At 32.8% G+C, this 25,928-nt stretch overlaps 1 protein-coding gene and 1 pseudogene across 4 annotated transcripts in view; both read right to left on the bottom strand.

The window, feature by feature from the left end:
- The window catches only part of CNOT2 (CCR4-NOT transcription complex subunit 2), a 98,341-nt gene that overhangs the window by 68,544 nt on the left and 3,869 nt on the right, over nucleotides 1-25,928 (bottom strand). The window lies entirely within an intron of this gene.
- On the bottom strand, nucleotides 2,056-7,399 carry LOC306662566 (large ribosomal subunit protein uL10-like; annotated as a pseudogene). Its single transcript has one exon. The product of its transcript is annotated as a large ribosomal subunit protein uL10-like (transcript).

Below are 25,928 nucleotides of genomic sequence, written 5' to 3'. Positions count from 1 at the left end.
ACATGTAATAAAACACCATAATATGAAAGAGTGGATGCATACATAAACTGGTAAAATCAGAGACAGATTTGAAGTCTAATTATATCATGCCAATCAACTGCTGGTTTCACTAATGCACTATAGTTATGTAAGATAACACCTTTAGGAAAAGCTAGGTTATGGGCATATGAAACATCTTTATGAGTTTACTTACTTGAAAATTAGAAATATATTTTTAAAGGCTGAGACTGATCTTCTAGAGATAAAAATTCAAACATTAAAAAAAAAAAACCACTGGCTAGGATTAACAGCAGATTTGATACTACAAAAAAGTTTAATGAACTTGAAGATATATTGGTAGAAAAAAATCTAAAATTCAACAGTGAGAAAATTAACTAGAAAAAAGTAAAAAATAAGAACTGTGGTAAAATGAACCATGAACTATGCAACGGTATCAAACAGGATCTTTCCAAAGGTCTAACATTAGGGTAACTACTTTCCCAGGAAGAGTGAAAAAAATAAAAAACAACAATTATATTTAATTTGTTGAGAAATATACTACAAATTCAACCTCCAAGGAGAACAATCATTACATTTTAGAATAAAATTACTGAAAATCAGCAAAGGAGGAAAATCTTAGCCAGGTGTGATGGCATATGCCTATAATCTCAACTACTCAGGAGGCTGAGACAGTATTCCAACCTTAAGGCCAGCACAGGTAAAAGAGTTAGACCCTGTCTCAAAATAAAAAAGGGCTGGAGGATGTAGTTTAGTGGTAGAGCATTTGCCTGGTATGTGTGAGGCCCTAGGTTCACACCCCAGTATAGCCCCCCCATTCCCCCCACCCCCCCCCCACGGCCGGCATAAAAAGAGAATCTTAAAGCATTAAAGTGTAGGGATGACATCAGAAACAATGCAAATGAGGGTACTGTGGATGAAATTTTTTTAAGTACAGAAAGAAAAAGAAAAATTATCAGTGAAGAATTCTAAAACTCAGCTTTCAAAAATGAAAGCAAGTAATCATTTTAAAACAGTTCAGCAGTATAAATTTAAAAACACACGTTTAACATAAACAGCAATTGTGCCCCTTTAAGTATTTACCAAAATGAACTGAAATATGAGCACATCAAAACCCATCCAAGAACATCTATACTAACAACGTTCTTCAATAGGTGAATAGACAGAGTACATACAGAATATTATTCAACAATGAAAAAGAATGAAATAGGAAGTCATTCAACATATCAATCTTAATTTAGAAAGAATCCAGACAAAAAAGACCACTAATGATTCCACTATGAGGACATTCTAGAAAAGGCAAAACTCTAAGGATTAAAGTTTAAAAAAAAAAAAAAAAAAACAGCAACAACTGATCCAATTTTAATCCTTGGGCCTCAGTTTCCAAACACACAAAATAGTGATTTAGATGGAATTTTTTAAATGCACGCAGCTCCAAAATTTTATATTTTAAACGTTCTGTGTCAAGGTACTAGATTCAGAAAAGTGGTAACCTTCCCATGTTTCCTTTATTCTCCCACTTCATTGTTCAATAGTATTTATAACAATATCCAAATATTTTGGAGGCTGGAAATGATATCTAAAATATCTGTAATTTGGTAGTCATTATACACTCAGCTTTAAGCTAAAATGTGAATTTAGTCCTGTTAAAACAGATGGACCAGTTGGAGAAGTTTTTCTTTTCTTTTTTTATAAATAGGATATTATGTTCCAGGTTGGTGATTAATTAGAACTACAAGATGCGACAAATTTCACAGAAGCTCTATAAGTTGAAGTAAATGCACTTAGCCATTATTTTTAAAACCTGAGGGTTTCTCAAATTCTAAAACTATGTCAAGTAACTTTTTCTTGTTAATAGATTATAATCACAAATGTATTCCTGTCACTATGATCTAATTTTTAGTTTGAAGGCATGAATGAATGTTTTCAAAATTCTGTTAATGACTAGTGGTGCATACAAGAATCAAAGGCAGATAAAATAAAAATAAATAAAACTCAAGAATTTCAGTTTTGGGTGTTGAAGTTGTAGCTCTGTGTAAAGTGTAATGTGTAAAGTTGTAGCTCTGTGTAAAGTGTAATGTGTAAAGTTGTGGCTCTGTGTGGTGCTGTGTAAAAGCACTTGCCTAGCATGTGTGAGGCACTGAGTTCGATTCTCAGTACCACATATAAATAAACAAAGTTCATTGACAACTGAAAAAATATTTTTTTTTAAAGAATTTGTTTCATATACTCAGTCTGGGAAGATTGCCGTATTAACTTAAATCTTTTTTTTCTGAACATTTTAATAATACAGATTTCGCAGGATTGCAATTAACACGTAAAATGAGAAGTTACTTACATTTAAAAGAAAAATAAAATATAATCAACAATATTCCCTGAAATCAACTTACTCTCTAGTCATAATTTAATGTTTTATAACTTAATTTTGTGTCCATTTTCTGTAATGGCAGCTTCTTTCTTTTTTTAAGAAAAGCAAGTCTTTATTTCCTTGTTTTGTATATAAAGCTGACTAAATTGGTTGCTTTTTGATGACTGCTCAAAGAAATGAAATCCCATATCCTCATTCAAACTCCTACAACTCTTCCTTGGCTTCAACCACGACTGGGGGTGGCCACAGCAGCAGGAGCAGTAGCAGTGGTGGCAGCAGCCAATGGGGGCAACAGCCACAAATGCAGATGGATCAGCCTTCACCTTCTCAGAAAGTGGGAAGCTGTACTCAGTTTCCACAAAGCCAGAACCCACTTAAACACCCATTGATGATAGAATGGGGCATTGATCCAACAGTTTGAAAATCAATCTGCAAACAAACATTAGCAATACTTGTGGTCACCATCCAGGAAGCAAGAACGCAGAGTCTCCTCTGTGATGTCAAGCACTTCAGGACTGTAAATGCTGCCATTGTCAGATACCTGCTAGATGATTTGCCCAAAGAAGGGGAAGCTGTTCAGCACGTTCAGCAGGGTAGCTTCACTGGCTCCCACTTTGTTCCTTTAAGATTTTAGTGGTGATGCCTAAAGCCTGGAATAAGGAAGTTTTCTTGGGCATCAGACCACTGTTCTGAGCTGGCACAGTGACTTCTCAAGGTATAATAGCACCAGCAATGGGCAGCAACTGCAATCTTACTGGTCAGCAGCATGTCCCTGATCTCAGTGAAGTCCTTCTAGGTGAACACAAAGCTCACATTCCCCTGGATACGGGGAGACAGTTTCTCCAGAGCTGGGTCACTTTTCAGATGTTCTTGCACATCATGGGTGTTCCTGCCTGTGAACACCACAGCTTTCCCTCCAAGGAACATGTAGATCTGCTGCATCTGCTTGGAGCACATACTGCTCCCACAATGAAGTATTTTGGATAGTCACCCAAAAGCTGTATAATCTTAAGAAAATAGTTGGACTTCCAGGTTGCCCTGTCTTTCCTGGGCATCATAGCAGTTCATCAGGAATTGTCACACCACGTTTAAAGATGATGTCACTCTCAAGAGGACACCTGGCAAGAGATTATCGGGGTAGTTGTCTTGAAATATTACTTATTTATGTGTATAATTTATGAGTATAATTCTCTCACAAACATATCAAGAATTCTGGGCCTGACACATGTATCTGTCTAAAAGGCCCAGCATCTTAGGACAGAATTTTCTACCACCAAGGCTTAAGGTCCTAAGTAAAATGAAGAATAATAAGGGGAGTACTACTGAACTTAAATGACAAAATTTCAATAATTTCTGAATCACAAACTTGAAAATTAAAATGTCATTTTTTTATGTTTAAATAAGATTGGCATTTAAAATTAAGACAGGGGTGGGGGGTGTTTCTATAGTCTTTCTGCTGCCTAAAACTTAAACTAACTTAAACTGCTTAACACCTGTATGATCAATATTTTCATATACAGAGAGGAAAAGGTACAGTCTTCTAAGAAAGGGGAGAGTGAAGAGATTAGGGGAAATACAGTAAGCAGAACGGCCAAGTAGTACTAAAGACCCACTCAACAATGGTGCTCTCCAGTCACATGCAGCCACAGGAGTACAGGAACAGTATATACGGCAGAGGTGGATTTAAACACAGTGTAACAGCATGAGAAGCAAGAGGATTAGGGATCTAGGCAAAGTAGTAATTACAATGAAAGGAAGAAAAGAAGGATATCTTACCCTTTTACTAAGTCCCAGCCATACCAGCTTTTTTTCTCAACTTGAGTCTTTACCTTTGCTCCTCCTTGCCAATGATCTAACCCCAAATCTTTAATATCTAGTGGCTTCCTGACATTAACATTCTGCCTAATTGTCTTTAGAAAAGCCTTCATTGAACACCCAACTACCTGAATTTTGTTCTCAACTCTTTTGTTTCTTGTCTCTTCCCCCTTAGAATGCTAAGTGCCTTAAACAAAGGAAACTGTCTATTATGCTTACCACTGTTATCTCAAGAACCTAAAATAATGAGACATAACAGATACACTTTATTGAATAAATAAACCACAAGAATATACTAAATCCTTTATTAACTATAATTTTACAAAAATATTTTCTTTAAAAGGACTACAGTAAAAGCATCTTGTTTGATGAGAAGATGACTAGCAAAGGTTAATTTTAGTTATTGCAAATCATTTAAAAATACTTTAAAGATATAAATGTACATTTATTTTCCTGATATTCTGATGTAGTACCAGGCTTTTTGAGTTGAGGAGAAGTAACTAATTACATTTTTTCTGCAAACCACACATTTTACTATTTCCTATTTCAATTTTGTTTAAAGACACTTAAACAGTACAATCATTATAAATTTTTACAAATGTTCCCCAGTGTTTTAATAGTTGTCTCACTATACCAGATCCTTCTGTTTCCTTGAAGAACACTTCTACTTTGTAACTATCATAGTTATTCATATATTCAACTTTCCCATGATTCAAGAGTAAATGATCAACCTAATCTAATATGGTTGCCCCACACCATAACCAATTTACAAAAAGGGGTGGGAGAGAAACTTAATCTTTATTTTACTAACCCTCTGAAATTTAGTATTTCCTTATTTAAAATGCAGGCAATAAGCCCTAGTGATATTAGGTACCAGCGCCTGTGATTTTTTTAGATATACATATTTTAAAATATTTTTTAGATATTGATAGACCTTTATTTTATTCATTTATTTACATGTGGTAATGAGTTTCAAATCCAGTGCCTCACACATGCTAGGCAAGTGCTCTACCACTGTGTCACAAACTCAGTCCCACACCTGTGGTATTTGTTACCACTAGAAATCACATATATTTTCATATTCCTTCCATTTATCATTTATACTCATCGCTAGTCTAAAAATTACTACATACCACTAGACTGTGTTAATATGAATGTCACTGAGTTTATTTATTTACTCAATATTTTAAAAACTGTATTCCAATATAATCGGTCTGCATAAGTATATATATTTAGTTTTGCATCTATAAAATATTATTCTGAGAAAAGGTGCAGATGTTTCAAAGAGTCATAAAAATTCCTGGAACAAAAATGTTAAGAACCTCTGGAATAAAGTAACAATGCATAGACAAGGTTGCTGGCAAAGAGTAATGTAGACAACAAACACAGCCTTCTAAGAGCCGAAAAAAGTCTCAGAGCACATTTAGTTGAAGCACCTTGTTTGAAAGAAAAAGACATTGTAATTTGGTAGGAGTGCCCTATAAAAGGTCTCACTTATACAACCAGACAGAGCCAGGGAAAACAACACAGGATTTCTGGCTCCAAATTCAGGTGTATTCCAACTTTACTGTGACTGGGCTATAAAAAAGCAAGAAAGTGCAAAAACTAAACTGAAAATTTATGTCAAAAAGTTATTTGGGATAGAAATAAAAGTTACAAGAAAAAGATGATTTGAAAAAGAAAACAATGGCTTAATGAGTTAAAAAGCATTTTGAAAATTAATGCTACATTAATTTAATACTCCAATGTTTAAAAAGACTAGTCAGAAAACAAAGACCCTTTTTGCATAGTGAATATGTTGAAATATTCTGAATGCTATTAAAATACATTGTCTCTTCTACTTTTTCTTGAAACACACATTTCTCAGTGTTTTCTCAGTATAGAGACAAATAAAGAGTGAAATTTTTACTTTATCTTGATGCTATAGTAAGAAGTATAATCATATAGGCTCAATAGTGAATATCAAATGGCAATCAGTATCAATCAGAAAGTAGTGGAGACTGTGGAAAAACAGAGAGTGAACCATCTAATGAGGGTAGTTGCCAAAATACTGTATGGAACAAAAGTATTCTTTAAAAACTGAAGCTGATATAAAGACATTTTCAGATCAAAGAAAACAAACAATTCATCATAAACAGATCTGTAAAGAAAACAAGTCATTTGGACAAAAAGGTTAATAATCCTACTAGGAAACTTATAATTTCATGAATTAAAGAAAAACAACAAAAATGGCAAATACATAGTATAAGAGTTAGCAAACTATTTTATAATGGATCATTAGACGGTAAATATTTTAGGCTTCTTAAGCCAGTCTCTGTTATAATTAATCAATTCTGTAGACGCAAAAGCAAACACAGATCATATATAAAAACCACAAGTAGTATGTATTCCAATAAAACTTTATTTATAAAAGCAGGTGGCAGACTGGATTTAGCCTGCAGCCAGGTTTTGCCAATCCCTGTGGTAGACTACTATTTTCCTCCTTTTTAAAAATAGGCATGATAGTTTAAAGCAAAAATTACCCTAAGGTGTGAAGAATATGTGAATTATGTATAATACGCATATCACAATTAGAACATAAAAAGAAGTAAAAGGAACTGCATACTAACAAAGTTTTCACATTCCACTTGAACTGATACAAGTACAGTGGGATGAGGTGTATACCCAGGGAGTTAAGACCTAACTCCTAGGCCCTCTGAAGGCAACCTTATTTGGCACCAGGTTGTTTGCAAATGTAATCAAAGGCAAGATCATACTGGATTTCAGAGGCCTAAATCCAATGATTGGTGCCTTTATAGAAGAAAGGCAAAAGAGATTTGAATATAGAAAGGGAAAGGGCATTATGTGAAGATGGAGGCCAAAGCCAGAGATGTAGCTTTTAAGCCAAGGAATGCCAAAGACAACTGGCAACAACCACCAGAAGCTGCAAGAGGCAAGAAGCATTCCCTACAGTCTTCAAAGGAAGTATAACCCTGCAGACACCTTTATTCCAGGTTTCTATGATTCAGGAATGTGAATCAATTTCTGTTATTTTAAGACACTCAGTTTGGGACAATTTATTATAGCCAACCTAAGTAAGTAATGCAGTAAGCAAAAAGTTAAGTGTATAATTCCTTAAGTAATCTCTTAAAAAAAACTATCCAAAGAAACATACTAAAAAACTCGATAAAATTTAAATGAAAAAATAAATCAATAAGAAGACGAAGGAGGAGGAGGAGAAGGAGGAGAAGGGCAGAAAAGAATCAAAGTTAAAAAAAAGAAAAAGCAATAGAAAATTTATATATTAAACTTTTTATCTAAATCCAAATTTATCAATAATTACATTAAATGTAAATGGTCTAATTAAAAGGGACACCATCAGAGTGGCTTTAAAAAAAAGAGTATGTTAACTACATGCAACACACTTTAAATATAATGACAGGCTAATAACAGGTTGTGAAAAACATACCCTTGAAAAACAAAAATAAAGGAAAGCTAGTATGGTCACATCAGTAGCAGAATAAGTACACTTCAAGACAACAACAAAAAAAATTACCATAAGTGAAGAAAATATTAAATGATAAAAGGGCTAATTCACCAAGAAGATAAACACTCCTCAACTGTGCCTAACAACAGAGCTTCAAAATAAATGTATCAAAAAATGGTAAACCAGAAAGAAGAAACTGACAAATCTGCCATTACATTTGGAAATTGCAATGCTCTTTTCTCAGAAACAATAGATCAAATTAATAAAAGTCAGCAACAGAAAAATAGAAGAACATGAACCAACTAGATCTAACTGGCATTCATGGAACACCATAACAATAACAGTAGCTTCAAAATTCTTTAAAGGGGAAAATGAAACATTTGCCAAAGTGAAGGTCATTTTTAAAAAACAATATATCTAACAGAATGAATTTATATAAAAGATGTTCTCTGACTAAATAATGCATACATCATGGAATCATTGCAAAGGAAAATTGCAAAATATTTGAACTATAAAACAAAAGTTGTGGAATGGTGCTAAAGCAGTGCCCAACGGAAAATTTGTAATTTTAAGTGTTCACATTTGAAAAGATCTTTGTCAACCATCTAAGTTTACACCTTAAAAAATCTACAAAAAGAAGGGCAAAAGAGACCAAAAGCTAGCAAAAGGAAGGAAATAATGAAGAGGAAAAAATCATTAAGAGCAGAAAAGGCAGACAGGGGCGGGAAGAAAAAAAAAATCTAGTTCTTAAAAAAATAAAATAATCAATGCACCTCTTAGGCAAAGTGACAAGTCAAAAACTACCAATAATGAGAAAATATATGACTATAAAAACACAAGCAATAAAAGGATAATAAAGGATTACCAGAACAATTCTATACAAATAAGATGAAATGGATGTATTCCTTAAAAACTTCATACTCTCAAAACTCACTCAGGAAAAGAGGGGAACAAAGTCTTATCTACTAAAACAACTGAACTCATTGAAAAACTAGAGGTTTACCAGGGAATTCTGCCAAATATTTAAGAAGTAGTAATGAAAGAAGATACAATGTCTTCCAGAAAATAGAGTATGAGGGAATATTTTTAAATCACTTTTATAAGGCTAGCATTAGTCTGACACCCAAACCAAAAACAATACAACAATGAAAACCTCTTGAACATCCAAGCAAATATCCTCAACAAAGTACCTGCATATCAAATTCACAAAAATGCCCTATGAACAAGTAAGATTTGTTCAAGGCAAAACAAAGTTGATTTGATATTAGAAATTCAATCAGTGAAAAAAACCATAGAGAAAATTACTTAAGGAGGAAAAAAAAAACATTCTTCTTTTTAGATTGTTCTAAAGAAATACAGCAAATAAAGAAAATATTTAAGACAGTCTACTGAATCTCAATAAAAATAATAAGAACCTATAGCAGCTGAGCCACACTGCTTCCTCCCTACCACTGCCAGCTAACATTATGTAAGCTATACTCAGTATAGATGGAGAATGCAGACGGCGTTCTCACTTCCCTGTCAAGTGCTACTGTATACCCCCACCCCACAAGACAGGAAAAACAGAATTTCTTATAGCCTTCCCCTACCTTCCTTCACCAGCCTTGAAACAGAGGCTCTACTCTAAACATGAAAGGCCTGGAATACTGAGGCCCCATTTGCCTTCAACCCATCTCCTTCACATGATGGATCCTATGATGGAGGTACCACACAAGGAAAAGCAAGCCCAACAACAGTCCACAGTCCTTGTCCAGAGCAGAGGTTCAGAAATTCTGCTGCAGAGAACACTAAAAGCAGACACTCTGAAACTCTCCCCAAAGGAATGACTTTATCTGGAACAGAGTGTAGGGAAGTTCAAGCCTACAACTATTCTCAAAAATGTGGAGAATATGGTAGTAAATGACTAAAAGGAAATGGAAGCTCCAGGAGCAACAAACTAAACCACAGGTCAGCTAGTTTACCAAAGAGAATTGGGGTTAAGAGACAGCTAAGAAGAGCCCTCCTGTGTTCAGAACAAACATTAAAGATTGGCCAAAAAAATTATGTGTGTGTATATTATATATTATGATAATATATGTTATATATGTAATATGTAATGTATATTAATATATGAGGCAATTATATAATTATATATATTACATATATGGTATTATAAATACATATACACACTCACACAAAGGGCCCAAAATTTAATTCAATCAGATTGTGGAGTAATTTATGCCCCAGGAAACTGTCAAAAACAATAGAATAATCATCAGAAATATTACGAGAGGAATACCTACGAATAATATCAACAGTAACAGAGAGCTTAAGAGAGATACAAGTGAAAAGGACAGAGACAGCCCTGTTAAAAACCACTGTCATTCCAAGATAAAAATGTCCATGTCCAAAGCTGCACCCTCTGATGGGGGACATCAGGTATTTCACACACTGCAAGGGATATAAAATTTCATTAAACTGTTTTAACAATCAAACAACAAACTTCAGAAGAGGGAGAATCAGTGTCCACAGATGCTTCAATGTATTATAGCTCAGTTCTCCAACACACATAAATTTTAACATACAAAGAAATAAAAGAGGGTAATATACAGGAGAAAAGAAGAAGGTAATAGAAACTACCTGTATGAAGACCTAGATGTCAGATTTAATGAAGACTTCAAAGCAGTCATTATAAATATGTTCACTAATTTAGGGAAACAATGCTTAAAAAATAAAGGAAGGTATAATGACAACATCTCATCAAATAAATTATCTTTAAGAAGATGTTAACATTCAAATATTACAGAGTTGACAAATAAAATTAATGAAAGGAAAAACTCTGAAGAGGGGCTGAGTAGTAAACTTGAATTTGGCGAAAAAAAAAAAAAAAAAAAAAAAAGACTGGCCAAATTTTAAGTTAGACGATTAAGATTATGCAATACTGAGTAAAATAAGTGATGAAAAAGGAACAGAATCTCATAGAAATATAGGACACTATTTAGTGAACCAAAGTAAATGTAATGGGAATATGAGGAAAAGAAACTGAAAAGCATCTGAGGAAATAATAGCTGAAAACTTCCCCAATCTGAGGAAAAACATCAATTTACAAGTCCAAGAAACTCAACTAACTCCAAGGATAAACAACCAGATGCATGCCCATAAACATCACAGGAAAATATGCTAAAAGCTAATAACAAAGAAAAACTCTGGAAAGCAATAAAAATGACATGTCATACACAAGGGACAGTAATATTAACAACTGACTTTTCATCAGAAGCAATGATGACCAGGAAACTGTGGAGTAATATATTAAAAGTGTTCAAATGAAGAAAAAATTGTCAAGGAGGAATTTTATATCCAACCTATCTTTCAAAAGACAAACTAAACTCAGTTTATTGACACACAGAATCAATAGCTAGCAGACCTTACAAATATATTGTATAACTAAAAAAGTCAGTATAAATACAAATTTCTTCTCCTGACATAAAAAGAAACTGTAAAACAATGTGCATGCAAGTGTACTGTTGAATCTATAATATACAGAAATATATTGAACTGTTAACAGCACAAAGCAGGTGGGTGAAAGCTATTTAGGAGTAAGAAAATGAAATACTATAACCCAAATCCACAGAAAATTAGAACCAGAACAGAAAGTTTATCACAAATTCTATAAATACATATTTGCACTCCTTTACTTTCTCTATTTCTTTAAATAACATGAAAATTGTGTCAAGTAATAACAATAGTGATATCATGTTGGGCTTGTAATATATAGCTGCGTGATTGTAGAACCAAATGGAGAAAATAGTTTTATAAAAGTTTTTTTTTTTTTTAATCTGACTGGCATTAGTACAAGCCTAAAAGCAGATTCTAATAAGGTTAATGGACATGTAATAAACCCTCGGGCAACAAGTAAGAAAGTAATACAAAATAATACTATGGCAGTATCACTGAAAAAATTTTTAAATGTTACACTATAAAAAATCATTTGATATAAAGAGAATAATAAATAAGGTTCAGAACACAAAAAGAGACACAAAAATGCAACAAAATGACAGACATATGTTCAACTTAAATAATCCTAAATGTAAAGGATTAAACAATCCAACAGAATTGCAGAGAATGTCAGACTGGGGGAAAAAAAAAAATGCTGACCAAAGGATATATCTTGAAAAATGCCAAAAAGAAAGTAAAAGCAAAGAAATATGTATATCATGAAAAACAACCATAAGAAAGTTGGAGTGAAAAAAAAAAAAAGAAGAAGAAAGAGAAAGAAAGAGAGAGAGAGAGAGAGAGAGAGAGAGAGAAGGAGAGAAGGAGGGAGGGAGGGAGGGAGGGAGGGAGGGAGGGAGGGAAGGAAGGAAGGAAGGAAGGAAGGAAGGAAGGAAGGAAGGAAGGAAGGAAGGAAGGAAGGAAGGAAGGAGAAAAATAGTGATTGGGAGATTTTAAAAATAATCCATTTCACTAATAGATGTAACCAGGTAACCAGGTGTGATACTGGGGTCTGTACTGCAGGTCTGTAATCCCAGCAACTCTGGAAGCTGAGCTGGAGAATCTCAAGTTTGAGGCCAGCCTTGGCAAGACTCTATGCCAAAATAAAATGAAAAGGTGGTTGATACAACTCAGTGGTAGTATGCTTGCCCAGCATGCAAGGTAGGTTCAATCTGCTCCCAGGTGCAGGGACCGAGGATGCAACAACTAAAGAGATCAACAAGTCCATGAGGTGACTGAAAGCAGTATGAAACAAGATCTAACAGATGTTTACAGAATAGCCAAGGAACAGCAAATCACATTCTTCATGAGCTAATGAAACATTTTCCAGAATAACAGCATGTTCCCAAACCATAAGAGAATGAAATTAGAAATAATAAAATGAAATTTGGGAAATTCATAAGTATGATGATATTAAACAACATCCTTCTAAATAACTACAAGTAAAAAAAAAATGAGAAATTTCTAATTTAGGAATAAACTAGATAAACTTGAAAATAAGATACCAAACCTTATGTAATACAGTCAAAGCAGAGTTTGGAGGGATATTTATAGTTCTAAATGTCTACGTTAAAAAAAAAAAAAAAACAATTACCTAAACTTTTACCTTAAGTAACTAGAAAAAGATGAACAAACTAAACCAAAAGTAATGAGAAGGGGGTAATAAAGATGAAATAGTAATAGAAAAGCAAAAGAGAAAAATTTTAAGTTTACTATTAAAAACGACAAAATAAACTTTGAGCCAAACTGACTAAGGGGAAGAGGGGGACTCAAAATACTAAAATCAAGAAAGAAAAAGAACATATAACTGCCAAACTTACAGACACTTGAAAGGATCATAAAGAAATAAATGAACAACTGCATGCTAACTGCATGAACCAATCCCTAAACTGTCACAGACTATCAAAACTGATTTAGAAAGAAATATGGCAACCTAAATGAACCAATAACAAAAGTTGAAGAAACTGCATTAGCAAGTTAAAAACTTTTCCCTGGGAAAAAAGCCTAGGCCAGGCCCAGATGACTCTGATGATGAATTCTATCAAACACTTAAAAGAAAAATTAATATCACTAGTTTGTAAACCATTCCAAAACACAGAAGCACCTGGAACACTTCCAAATTCATTCTATGAGACCATTTTTACCTAGATAACAACAAAAACATCACAAAAAATGAAAACTAAAGATTAATATCTCTTATGGAATTAAGACACAAAAATCCTCAACAAAATGCTGGAAAATCAAATTCAGCAACATATAAAAGGGATTTCACACCTTAACTACACAGGATTTATCCCAGGAATATAAAATTTGTTCAATATACAAAAATCAAAAATGCAACATACCATATTGATAAGAAAGTAAAAACCACACATCAAAAGATACAGGAAAAGTATTCGAAAAAACTCCAACATCCCTTTATGATAAAAACTGCAAATTAGAAATAGAAGGAAGCTTTCTCAAACTGATAAAAGGTATTTTACAAAAAAAATTTTTTAAAGTATTATCATAATTAATAGTGAAAGGTTGAATGCTTTCCTTCTAAGATCAGGAACAAGATAAGGCTGTTCACTCTTGCCACTTCTAGTCAACACCGTATTGAAGAATCTAACTAGAATTAGGCAAGAAAAAGAAATAGAATCTAGACTGGACAAGAAGTGAAAGTGCCTCTAACTGCAGATGAGGTGATCCCATAAGAAGAAAATCCTAAAGAAGACACTAAAAATGTCGATTTTTTTATGGCAGTTTAATAATAGTTTAGATTCTTTAATGACAGTATAACAACATATTCTACAATAGTTAAAAGAAAAAGTTCAGGAAGATTACAGGGTACAAAAATCAATATGCAATAATTAATTGCATTTCCAAGCAACAATGAACAACCTAAAAATGAAATTAGGAAAACAATTCCATTTCCAAACCATCAAAGAGATTAAAATACTGAAGCATAAGTTTAACAAAAGAAGTACATATCCTCTGAAAACTACAAAGCATTTCTAAAAAGAAATTAAGAGCTATATAAATAGAAAGCAATTCAAGGTTCACAGATCAGAAGACTTAAGATTGCTATATACCCAACACTAATCTACTGATTGAACACAATCCCTATCAGAATTTCACCTGGCTTCTTTGCAGAAATCAACAAGGTAATCCTAAAATTCAAATGGAAATTAGAGGGACACAGACTAATCCAAACAATCTTGAAAAAGAAGAGGGTTGAAGGAGGATTATCATTTCCTACTTTCAAACTTGCAGTCTATAATCATACTGGCATAAGAATAGACATATCAAATAGAATTGAGAGTCCAGAAATAAATCTTCGTGTTTACATTCAATTCATATGAAACAAGAGTTCCAAGAAAATTCAGCAGGGGAAGGGACAGTGTGAACAAACATATTATACTCTTTAAACCTTGCACACTTTCACTATTAACTTATCCACAAATTTAAGCCCAGCAGCATACAAAACTAGAAATAGTTGTAGCATCTTCCTCATTCACTAAGGATATTTACCGTACCAATGCATTCATTTCATTAACATTTCAGGTGCCTAATAGTAAAGTACTAGACCAAAAAAAACAACAACAACAACAACAAAAATACACTATCCAAAAGAAGTGAATGAATGATACATGCAATATTAATTTAAAAATTATGTTGAGAAAAGAATACACTCTACATTTCCATTTGCTTGGATCTCTTTAAAAAAAAAAACTACACTGACAAAAAGTCAGTCAGTGGTTGCTTGGGCAATCACGATGACTCTATAGTCAGTTAACCTTCTAGTCAGAGGTAACCTTCTATTCTGAATCAGTGATGGTCATAAGTGTATAAATTTGTCAAAACTCAGAGAAAAGGATACTTAAATGGATGCCCTGTAACACTGTAAATTCCTTAACAAATATAAAAATGACAGTAGCTCCTATGAACATTAAAATGGAAAAGGATGGGTCCTGTCCTGAGAAAGACTCTGTTAATGGGAGCTATATTTAAGTTTAAAGAAGTCTTCCTAAAACTTTTAAGTAGCATATTAACTTGCTTAAAAATTACAATAAATGTTTGAGAGAAATCAGTAGCAATACTAGTAGCACCAGCTTTCTTGGTCCAAATTGCTTGATCCTCTTAGTATTATATTTAATTCAGTCATCTAAAGTTTATTTACTAATTCCTCTGCAAAGAATATTAATCATATATGGACTTTCAAAGGTCACACATATACATTTTTATAATCTAACTGCATTATACCTTGCTTCCCAACATAAAAGCTAGTTCCACAGAAAGTTTTTTTATATCATTCTGGTACCAAAGCTATCTGCATTCAGTAGAAAACATGATCCAAACTTTGAATTTTGATCTTTTCCCAGGCTAGGAACATGTGGTACAATTACTGTCTCAACATGCTGGGTGGCAGCAGGGAAGCATAGCTTTCAGTTGACCATCACAATGGTAAACAACTGATACTCTATAGAATACTGTATTGGTAAACCATGATGTTAAGTAGGTTGTGTATTAAATGCACTTTTAGTATATTTTCAACTTAGGTTTACTGGTACATAATCTCATTCTAAGTTGAGAAGTTTCTATACTGGTTATCCAACAGAACTTCTATTCAACTGTAAAATGGAAAGAATTCAGCTATTTTTATATAACAAATATTAAAAAGGGGATGTATAAGATCATTTTATTCCAAGTAAAAGTTAGTCTTTATGGTTATTTAATAAAGTCTTTTCCTCATTTGCCCTGATCGCCTACCTTTTCTTTAACCATCTACTATTGTCTCTTTCCTGCTACACTGCCGGCACAAAAACCTCCTTGCAATTTTCAATCATAAAACATCAAGACCAACTCTACAGGGTATTTGCTCTCTGCTGCCATTTTCTAGAACCCTTTTCTTCTATTATGCACAGGATTGCTCACCCATTCACCTTCCAGGTAAGGACTTTTCTGACTAGTCTATTTAAATCTGCATCCCATATGTAATCCATACTCCTACTTTCTTTTACCTGCCACACCTATGTATTATTTTTTTTTTATTTTGTATATTGTTGTATTCTCTTAGAACAGTTCCTGGCACATAATGTGTTAAATATCTGTTAAATGAACAAATAAATTATTAACATAAAGTAATGTAGTACACAGCTTACTTGCCTTTACCTACTCCCATAGAGCAAATTACTATTTTCAGATACATCCACAAATAACAGTGTAATTTTGAAGAACTCCAAACAGCATAAGCATAATAATGAAAGTACAATCTAACTTACCATCTTCACTACATTCTGTGTTAATACAATAAAGTAGTCAAAAATTCTCTTAAATTCCTACATTGTTAAGTTTACCCTGCTTAAACCACTTGGTAATCAACGTAAGAAAGTATTTGTGTGTGTTAATTTCATCTAATATTTGTGATATTAAATAATATTCACTCCTCACCCAGGAAGTATAAAATGATGCTTGTCAAGAAATCAGACAGATTTATATAACCTATTATTAGCCCTTAACTCTATTCTTTCAGTGAGAATGAAGAAAATAAACAGAAAACATGTAAAATGTAAGTCATTACACAATAAAAGGGTTTTCTTTAGAAAAATCAAAAAAACTTTTTTAAAAATATCATCTACACCTTTAAAACTTGAAACAATTTTTGTACACAACTATATTACACTCATTGACAATAGAGCGAAAAACAGACAATTCACAGAGTAAGGATGTAAATTGGCACAGTTTTGGTATAAGAAAATTATCAAAAGCTCTGAAAACAGCCTTTCATATATTTAATAAATAGTCATTTGTCAGGCTGTATAATGTTTCAAATACACACCGGTAAACAAGACTACCTCAGTCCCTACTCATGACCCAGTGGGAGAATGCAAGACAAAATTTTCAATGGCTAATTACAGTACAGTACAGGTTAAGCATCTCTAATACAAAAATTCAAAATCTGAAATGTTCTGAAACAAAACTTTTTTGAGTGGCAACCTAACATTCAAAAAAGTTCAAATTTAAGGGCTGGGGTTGTGGCTCAACCTGGCACACGTGAGGCACTGGGTTCGATCCTTGGCACTGCATAAAATAAATAAAATAAAACAAACAAAGGCATTGTGTCCACCTACAACTAAAAAAATCTTTTTTAAAGTTCAAATTTGAAGATTTTAGATTCCATATTTTTCAGATTAGAGATGCTCAATTGGTAAAGTCTATGTAAATACCCCCCCCAAAAAAAACTCCAAAAATTTCAAACATATCTACTTCCCAGAATTTTGAAAAAGGGATATTCGACCTTAGATGCTACAGGAGAACAGGATTTACTTAAGGTTAGCTGGGGAAAGCCTTCTCTGAGAAGAGTACTATAGGACATAGGTTGTGCTAAATGCTATACTATATGTGGTCATTTACTACTCCTAACCTATGAGGTAAGTACCATTAATATGTTCACTCTTATAAGAGGGAATTAAAGTTTGAAAAGTAATTTGACTAAGGACACAAAAATTTGTTAAGTGAGCATTGGAACTACTTAACTTCAAAATTCATTTACATAAAAAATAAACTTTTAGGAAAGGTTCTAAAAAAACTCAAATGTACAAACTAAAATTCAGCCAAATGTTCATCAGAGTGCTATTTATAAAACCAAAAATAAAAATTAAATTAAATATTCAACAATAAGAAATCATTAAATCAGTTATGCTTTGGCCATTAAGAATCCTGTTTTAGATTAATATTACAAATGAGTATACCTCAATATCTCTACTACATAAATGTAAATAGCAGATGTCTCTAGGTGGCTTTCCTCTTCTTTTTTATATTTTCCTTCATTTTCTAAAAGTTTCCACATCACGCTGTATTACTTAGATAATCAGGGAGAAAACGAGAGTCTATACTACATACAAATAGAGACAGGCAAGACATACACACAGAGGAAGTGAAAAATAATATTTCTCCTAGCTAACAGTTCGAGGTTGCAAGCTTGGAAGTGATTTTTATTTTCTTTTTTTCCTAATTGTTATTTACTACCTTCCTCATAACAAGCACATGCCATTTCTATTACTTTTTACCATAGACCTTCTTCAGCAATTCCCTCAAATTTTTTTAATCATATAAAAATTTTAAAACCAATACATTAACAGTAGTGCTTCCTTAGCATGCTGCCACATATAAGCATATATGTATACATATATATACACACACACACACACACACACACAGAGGAATCTAAAATGCTAACATAGGTAAGTTATACATGTCATTTCTGTACAAGTCTTCCCTTTTAAAAAAAACTTCACTTCAGAATTCCCTGGGTTGAAGTTCCCCCAGTATAAAAAAACTTCTCAAATTATCAATTTGAATAAGGTGTTAGAAATGAAAGAAACTTAGCCATTTTTTTCCTGAGGCAATTAATAAATCAGAAATAAAGACAAATCATTTCTGAAATAATGTTAAAGCTAACAGAAAAGCAAATATATGTCTTTGTCATGTTTTGACATTTTAGTATGGATATTATTTGTACAAGGCTGGCATACACAATTAAAGGCCTTATCAATATTTTACCTTGGGATATAGACTATTCTGAAGAATAAACTCTCTAATTTCCACAAATTAAACAAAAAGCTTTGGATATTGAAAATTTTTCTAAAATGTGCTAATCTACCTTTTACCATAATACACATTATGGACATAACTGAATTAAGATGCCTAAGCATACTCTCTTGCCTGACAATAACAATTAAAAGTATCAAAATTATGAACAGGCACATTTTGTCCAGAATCTGTAGGTTTTAATATAAACAAATTTTAGATGAATTGTTTCATTTTTAATTATTTGCCTTGGTTACTATGAAAAACTGAAGGAGCTAACTAATTTGAGGTGGCATAAGTCCAGTTACTATAGGGTTTTAATATGTTATTAGAACAAAAAAAGTATTTTACTTGAAAGCTTTTTATAATTACAAGGGTAAGTAATCGGCAAACACAATAAGGACTTAAAATAACTAGGTTTTACAAGAATGACAGTATAAGCCATGCTTTTCCTTCAACACACAGTCCTCATTTTCTACATTCATTACTCTGTGATTCACTTTCCTCAGTTTGCTATTGCAGCTACTGCTTTCCTTATATGGTATTTACTTTTAATAGTACTAGCCTGGCATTGGTATACCTGTAATTCTGGCGGCTCAGGAGGCTGAGGCAGAAGGAGCTCAAGTTCAAAACCAGCCTCAGCAACAGCAAAGCACTAAGCAACTTGGTGAGACCCTGTCTTTAAATAAAATACAAAAAAGGGCTGGGGTGGCTCAGTAGTTGAGTGCCCCTGAATTCAATCCCTAGTACCCGCCCCCCCAAAAAGACTCAGTACTCAAGAGATCTTACAGATTTAAGAGAGAAAAAAACTAAGTTTTTCATACATATTATATATGTAGTAGTTTCAAACCATTATTGAGAACACTGGTGTTCAGAGTTCTCAATATTCAGTTACAAATTAAAAATGAATTTTAAAAAGACAAGCCTGTTTACAAAAAAATACACTTGGTTAACCATGATGAAATATACAAATGCAAATACAGTTAAAAAAATAAGAATAACTCCCCAAATATTCATGATCTTCACCCTTATCTATGAATGAACTGTATGAAGCAGGCCTCCTACTATATATCTAATCACAAACAGAAAGACTCTTAAGTCAGATAGTTCATTAAATAAAAATGCAAAGGGGAAAGCTAATGAACACAGCAGCATCATAAGATGAAATCAATCACATATCTTAACTAGTTTCATCTTAACTAGTTACAACCAGTAATCAGAAATAGCTACTATAATCTTTTCAACATGCTTTACAGTTAACCAAATACTTTGCTTTCATTATCTCAATTGCCATCAGTTACTTTGGGAGGCACAAATTATTTTTTTTAAATATTAACTGATTTGTTCAAGCACATTAACTAATAGGTTTCTAGGGCCCAAACTAGATTCCATCTTCTGGATCCACATGTGGAATCTTCCTAAAATAATGTTATTTCTCCATTAAAATTTAACCTATTTTCAAAGGTAAATAGATAACTTGATTTTTTCAACTTTCAAAAAATAAGCAATAGGTGCTATGTCAAGTATTTCCTCTAAATTTCCAGAATTTTGGAGATATATGCTCAAAGAAAAGGGGTAAGAACCAACACAGTTAAGAACATACTGTCATGAGTTTTACAGAATCAAATTTAACCCATTAAACACACCCAAGAAAAAAATATTTTATTCATTTCAAGGTAAAGAAAATATGCATAGAGTCAGGTGCAGTGTGGCACATGCCTGTAATCCCAGTGACTCAGGAATCTGAGGCAGGAGAATAGAATTCCAAGTTCCTGGCAAGCCTCAGCAACTTAGGAAAACCCTGTCTCAAAATAAAAAGGACTGAACCCATAAGTAAAGTGCCCTGGGTTCAATCTCCAGTACAAAAGGAAAAAAAAGGAAGGAAGGAAGGAAGGAAGGGAGGGAGGGAGGGAGGGAGGGAAAAGGAAAGAAAAGAAAAAAGAAAAGAGAAAAGAAAAGAAAAGAAAAGAAAGAAATGAAAATAGGAAGAAAACTACTACAAATAACTCCACCTTATTCAGGCCATAAATGGTAGACAGTCTGTCAGTTAGATACCATTTAACAAAGAAATTATTAAATGCCTATAATGTTCCCCATACTGTGCCAAGTGCTGCAGTTAGAGCTATGCTAAGATTTATTATCCAAATATTACAAATACTACTTCACAGACACCATCTAAACAAAATTTCTGGTAGGAAAAGCATGTCTAGACTGGAAGAGCAAGACTGTATTGTTGTTTACATTTACAATTTGATACATAATAGAGCACAGTGCACTCAAGCAGTAGCTAGTTCTCAAATGCCTTAGAAGCTTATCTCTAATGTAACATGTCCCACTCAAAAAAAACCTGTAGTCCTTATGTCAACTCTGAAGTAAATATTGTTATTTATCCACACTTTTCAAATGAGAAAACAGAAATTTAGGGAGGATAAGCCACAGCTAATTAAAAGTAGCAGAATGGTGATTTAAATTCAGGTTGGCCAGCCGTTGAGACTTAAATAAAATTATGTAAAATTTCAGCACAATTTAACTGTCTTTAATAGGAGATAGTTATAATCAGCTCCATCTTATTCAGCCAAATATGAACTAAATAGATAATTAGGCAACTTGGGTAGTTCCAAATCACCATGGTAAAAACATTAACTTTTGTTATTATAAAATGGTATATAATGCATACTATCAAAGTAATAATTCATTTAAACTACATTCACAGGGAATCAATTCTTTTTATTCAAAACATTCATTTGAGGTGTTTTTGCATGTCACAATTAAACAATACTGGCAATCTAATATCAATGCATAACTGGTAGGAATAGTATTTTTATCTAAAAACACATGTATCACAGAATTGCCAAAAAAAAGGACATGTCTAAGAACAGTATAAATGTCGGCTCCTATGACTAATTTCTTTCACTATAGATTTTGTTGGTATCATTCTGATTTATCCAAGTAATGTTAAATATCATTCCTATAAATTATGTCAAAAAATAATGTTCAAATTATGCCGGCCTCAAAACTTATATATCAAATCCATTATGGTCAAAACTTTCAACTATTGACATTAGTACATACATATCACAAACAAGTTCTCCAGATGGTACACACTACAGTATTTCAAAGTCATACTTGAACAAGAAAAAAAAATTCTGCTAATACAAAATACTTTATTTGTCTAATGAAGACAAACAATTCTTTAAAACTCTGAGGAATATACTACACCATCAAACTTATAATTATGAAAAATTCCTCTGAAGCACAAATCTGATCACTACTCTGTTTAAAAAAGCCATTAAAAAAAAATTGGTCAATGGCTCTAAAAAGCCAATATAAAATAAAGATCTCTCATACCCTAGTTACTTCATACCTTCAACTATGAAATCCCAGAACCCCACCAAGATCTACAAAGAATTACCTTGCCATTCTCTAAATCCAACATATCCTCCCAGACAAATACAATGCTGACAACCTATCTCTTCCATGTAGTGAACTCCCAGTCTAGTTCAAGCACTTCCTGGAACCAATTCATTAATTCCTTCAAACAAGGCTGCTGTAGCCTGGCACGTTTCTACAGCATGCACCACAAAAACTTAAATGCTTGAGAAATATTCAGGGCAAGTATAATAGTGCACAGCCCATAGTAACATTTATTGAACTGTGCAAGGAAATCTGATTACACATAAAAACCATTATGAACTAATTTCTAAGAAGTAATCTATCTAAAACTATAAAACTAAAAATTCCAAAAGCTTTTCATTATTTTAGGGAAACACAAACTGAGGAAAATTTTAAATTTGTTCTCTTATGTAACTTTCCACTAATGTATACAAACCCTGTATTCCATCAGATCTAGAAAACATTTTTAAGCCCTCTCAATGAAAAATAGTTCCTTCTACTGAGAGTTCCTGATAAAATTTATTAAAGGCTGGTGGGAGAGCTCTTGCTTCCAACAAGTATAGCCCTGGATTTGATCCTAGCATTCCAGTACAAAAAAAAAAAGATGGTGACAATGACATCCATAGGATCCACTATAAAATTTTCAGGAGTTAAAAGGATTGCATCTTATTTGTCTCTTCCCCCACTTTAGTGTTTATCCCATTCATGTAGAAATCACTAACTAAATGTTTACAAAATATCTTGGATTTCTTGAAACACAAAACTTGATCCTACTTCAGAGCCTTCTACTTCTGCCTGGTAAATAATTCACTCAGATTTTTTTCATGACTTTCTCCTTTTTTGGTTTCTGCTCAAATGACACCTTCAGAGTAGTCTTCTCTCAACACCCTATTTAAAATAATCTGTTCTTCCAACTACTACACCTTTAACCCCCTTTATTTTCTGCATTGGCTATAATTACCTAAAAGTATTTATTTATTGTCTATCTCCTCCTACCAGAATATTAGTTTGATAAAGGTGGAAACTTCTATTGACCACCATCATATTTCCAGAATCCAAAAATAATTTCTAGCAGAGAACACACAAACACTAAGGATTTAGTTGAAAACTTCTATAATGCTAACACTCAAACACTAGAACCTAAAGTTTAAACAATTTCTTTCTGGGCTAGGGTTGTGGCTCAGTTGTAGAGCACTCCCCTATCATGTGTGAGGCACTGGGTTCAATCCTCAGCACTACATTAAAATAAATAAACAAAATAAAGGTATTGTGTGTCCACCTACAACTAAAAAAATATTTTTTAAAAAAATTTCTATCCAAATGCTACTCAACATCAAGTAAATTCTACAAATTTTGCATCTGTGGAGAAAAGTCTTAACACTTTAAAAAACAGAATTTTAGGGTTGAAAGTAACTTTAGAGATCACTGAATCCAGCGATTCACAAATATGTACTTCACAAAATCCCTGAAACACATGATTACAATTGTTTTAAACATACACATCTATTTTGGGACGTGATTCACACACATACATAAAGTGCATTATAGATTAAATTTTAAAACACTTTTGAGATTGCAAGCTTTGCTGCCTGGTTTACTGGTTTTGTTATAGGCCTCAAAGTTTAGGTTGACATGTCTAAGAACACACCTAGAATTTCTCATAAATCTGCACAGATTAGAACGTTTATGACTCTTAATTTTCTTCTAATTTCTGTCCAGACATGCTCACTCAAACAGAAATCACAAAACTACATCCCTAAAGTACTAGTTTGTACACTACAAAATCAAGGCAAAGCTCAAGGCATATCTACTCAGCACATGATCTCACAGAATAACTGTGCAATAAGGAAATATGCAAAATGTGGCATCAATATAATATAATGTATTATGACCAATTCTCAGTCTTCCTACAAGTTTAAAAGTATTTCTCAATGAATGTTTATAATTTTAAAAAACATGAACAGCTATTGGATATTATTAAGAATCATGTTTGAAACAAATCTTTCCTACTGCTACTTCTCTTTCAAATTTCTCTTATTAATTTAAATATCCTGAATTTGCAAGATGATCAAATTAAAAAAAGTAAACCTTCTGCTTACACTTAATTTTATCATCTCTATAGAGTGCACTAAAATAAGTAAGAAATTAGACTTTTGCGTTCAGTCTGTTCACCTTTTCAAGGTGAAAATGGTCTTCATAATTCTCAACTTCTAATTTTCATAATGATCTAAACATCCTGATTATTCTTTGTAAATGTTAATATTAAATTTGTTTTAAGAGTTAACATCAAAACCACAACCATATAAAATTGAAATAATGTATATGGAAGTATTTTGCAAGCTGTAAAGCATTTTTAAAATACTAAACACGGTAAGGCCAAAGGAATAAGATCTTCTGAATGGCATGGTAAACTTACTGAATATTATTACTTTGTTGATATTCGAAAGACTCTTACAAACACTAAACTATGAAATTTATAAGTAGGATAAGCATCATAACTTACAATGTCAAATGTAACACAAAAACACATTCCTATAAGATATGTCACAAAACCAAGTGTTCCTCTACCAAACACACCATCTTACATAATCGATCATTACGTTTTGTCCACATGCTAACTCACAATGGAGTTGTTTCTACACCTGAATATACAAGTGGAAAAATGGTATATCAATATGTTTGGGGAAAAAGTATGTAAATTTATTGTCACCTAAATTGCCAGGCTACAACACTTTTTTCTTATTTTATTTACTAAATGAACATTCAGGTTCACATAAGGCAGTTCCATTCAGTAAAAGCAGAGAAAGGATTGGTAGCCTGAGTACAGGATCAAATTCTCTTTCTAAAAAATGCACTGTGCATCACAAATAGTCCTGTCATTAAAAAGTCCCTGGAAAATACATAAGGCAAGTAAGATATAAGAAAAGATTTCTAAAATTTTAAGCCAAACATTAGCATCTCAACTAAATGCAATTCTGGGAGTCATTTATCCCGTTTTGCTATCTGCATCTCTAAAACAGACAAAAGGTGGCTCACAAACTCTTATACAAACCCTTAAGGCCAGATAGTTCTCAAAATTGTAATTAAGATTTTCAGAAGGAAAAGTAAAAGAGTGCATACATCATATATAGCACCACATCCCCCAAGTGGTCTAGGGAGCAACTGTAATCAAAAACACTAACATATCCATATTAAACTGCTAGAAAATTACAGGAATATAATATAATAATAGTTAAGAGGAATAATTCCAGTTGAAACTTACCATGTTTAAAAAACAAACTAACAAAAAAAAAATCAGTTTTCAGAACTTTTTGTATTCTGGATCTCTGATAAGGATACATTAACCCTTGTCACCCAATTTCAAACTACAGAACTCCTACTTTGCACTAAGCATTGGGCCAGGTGTTAGGAGGGAAGGCAGGAGGGATACAGAAGCTAACTTCAGAAAACCCAAATCTAACAGAAACTCCCCATTTAGGAATAAACATGCATTACCTTATAAATACAAAGTATCTTCTTCAACTAATGATTGTAGCCATACAAAATACAACAAGAAGTACAGTCAAAAGCAAAACAGGACCTTAAACACTCTATTCTTAACATTATTTCCTTAGTTCCATAAAGAATCTACACAATTCTGTAAGAAGCTAGTTACCTATTTTATCATAGGTAGTTAAACAAAACTAAAAAGGGATTCAAGAAAGTAAAGGAATACAGAATATCTTTCTCCCCATCTTTTCAAACTTGTTGCTTCTGATATGTGGACTGGAAAACGAACATGCTGTCAGCAATAAGGTTAAAAGACAATTTGGCAAAACAGTTCCAGTTAAGACATGTTTATCAAGA

Source organism: Sciurus vulgaris (genome assembly GCF_902686455.1).
Source record: "Sciurus vulgaris genome assembly, chromosome: 5".
Taxonomy (NCBI): domain Eukaryota; kingdom Metazoa; phylum Chordata; class Mammalia; order Rodentia; family Sciuridae; genus Sciurus; species Sciurus vulgaris.
Note: the sequence above shows the minus strand (reverse complement) of the source record. Positions and strands in the feature narration are given on the sequence as shown.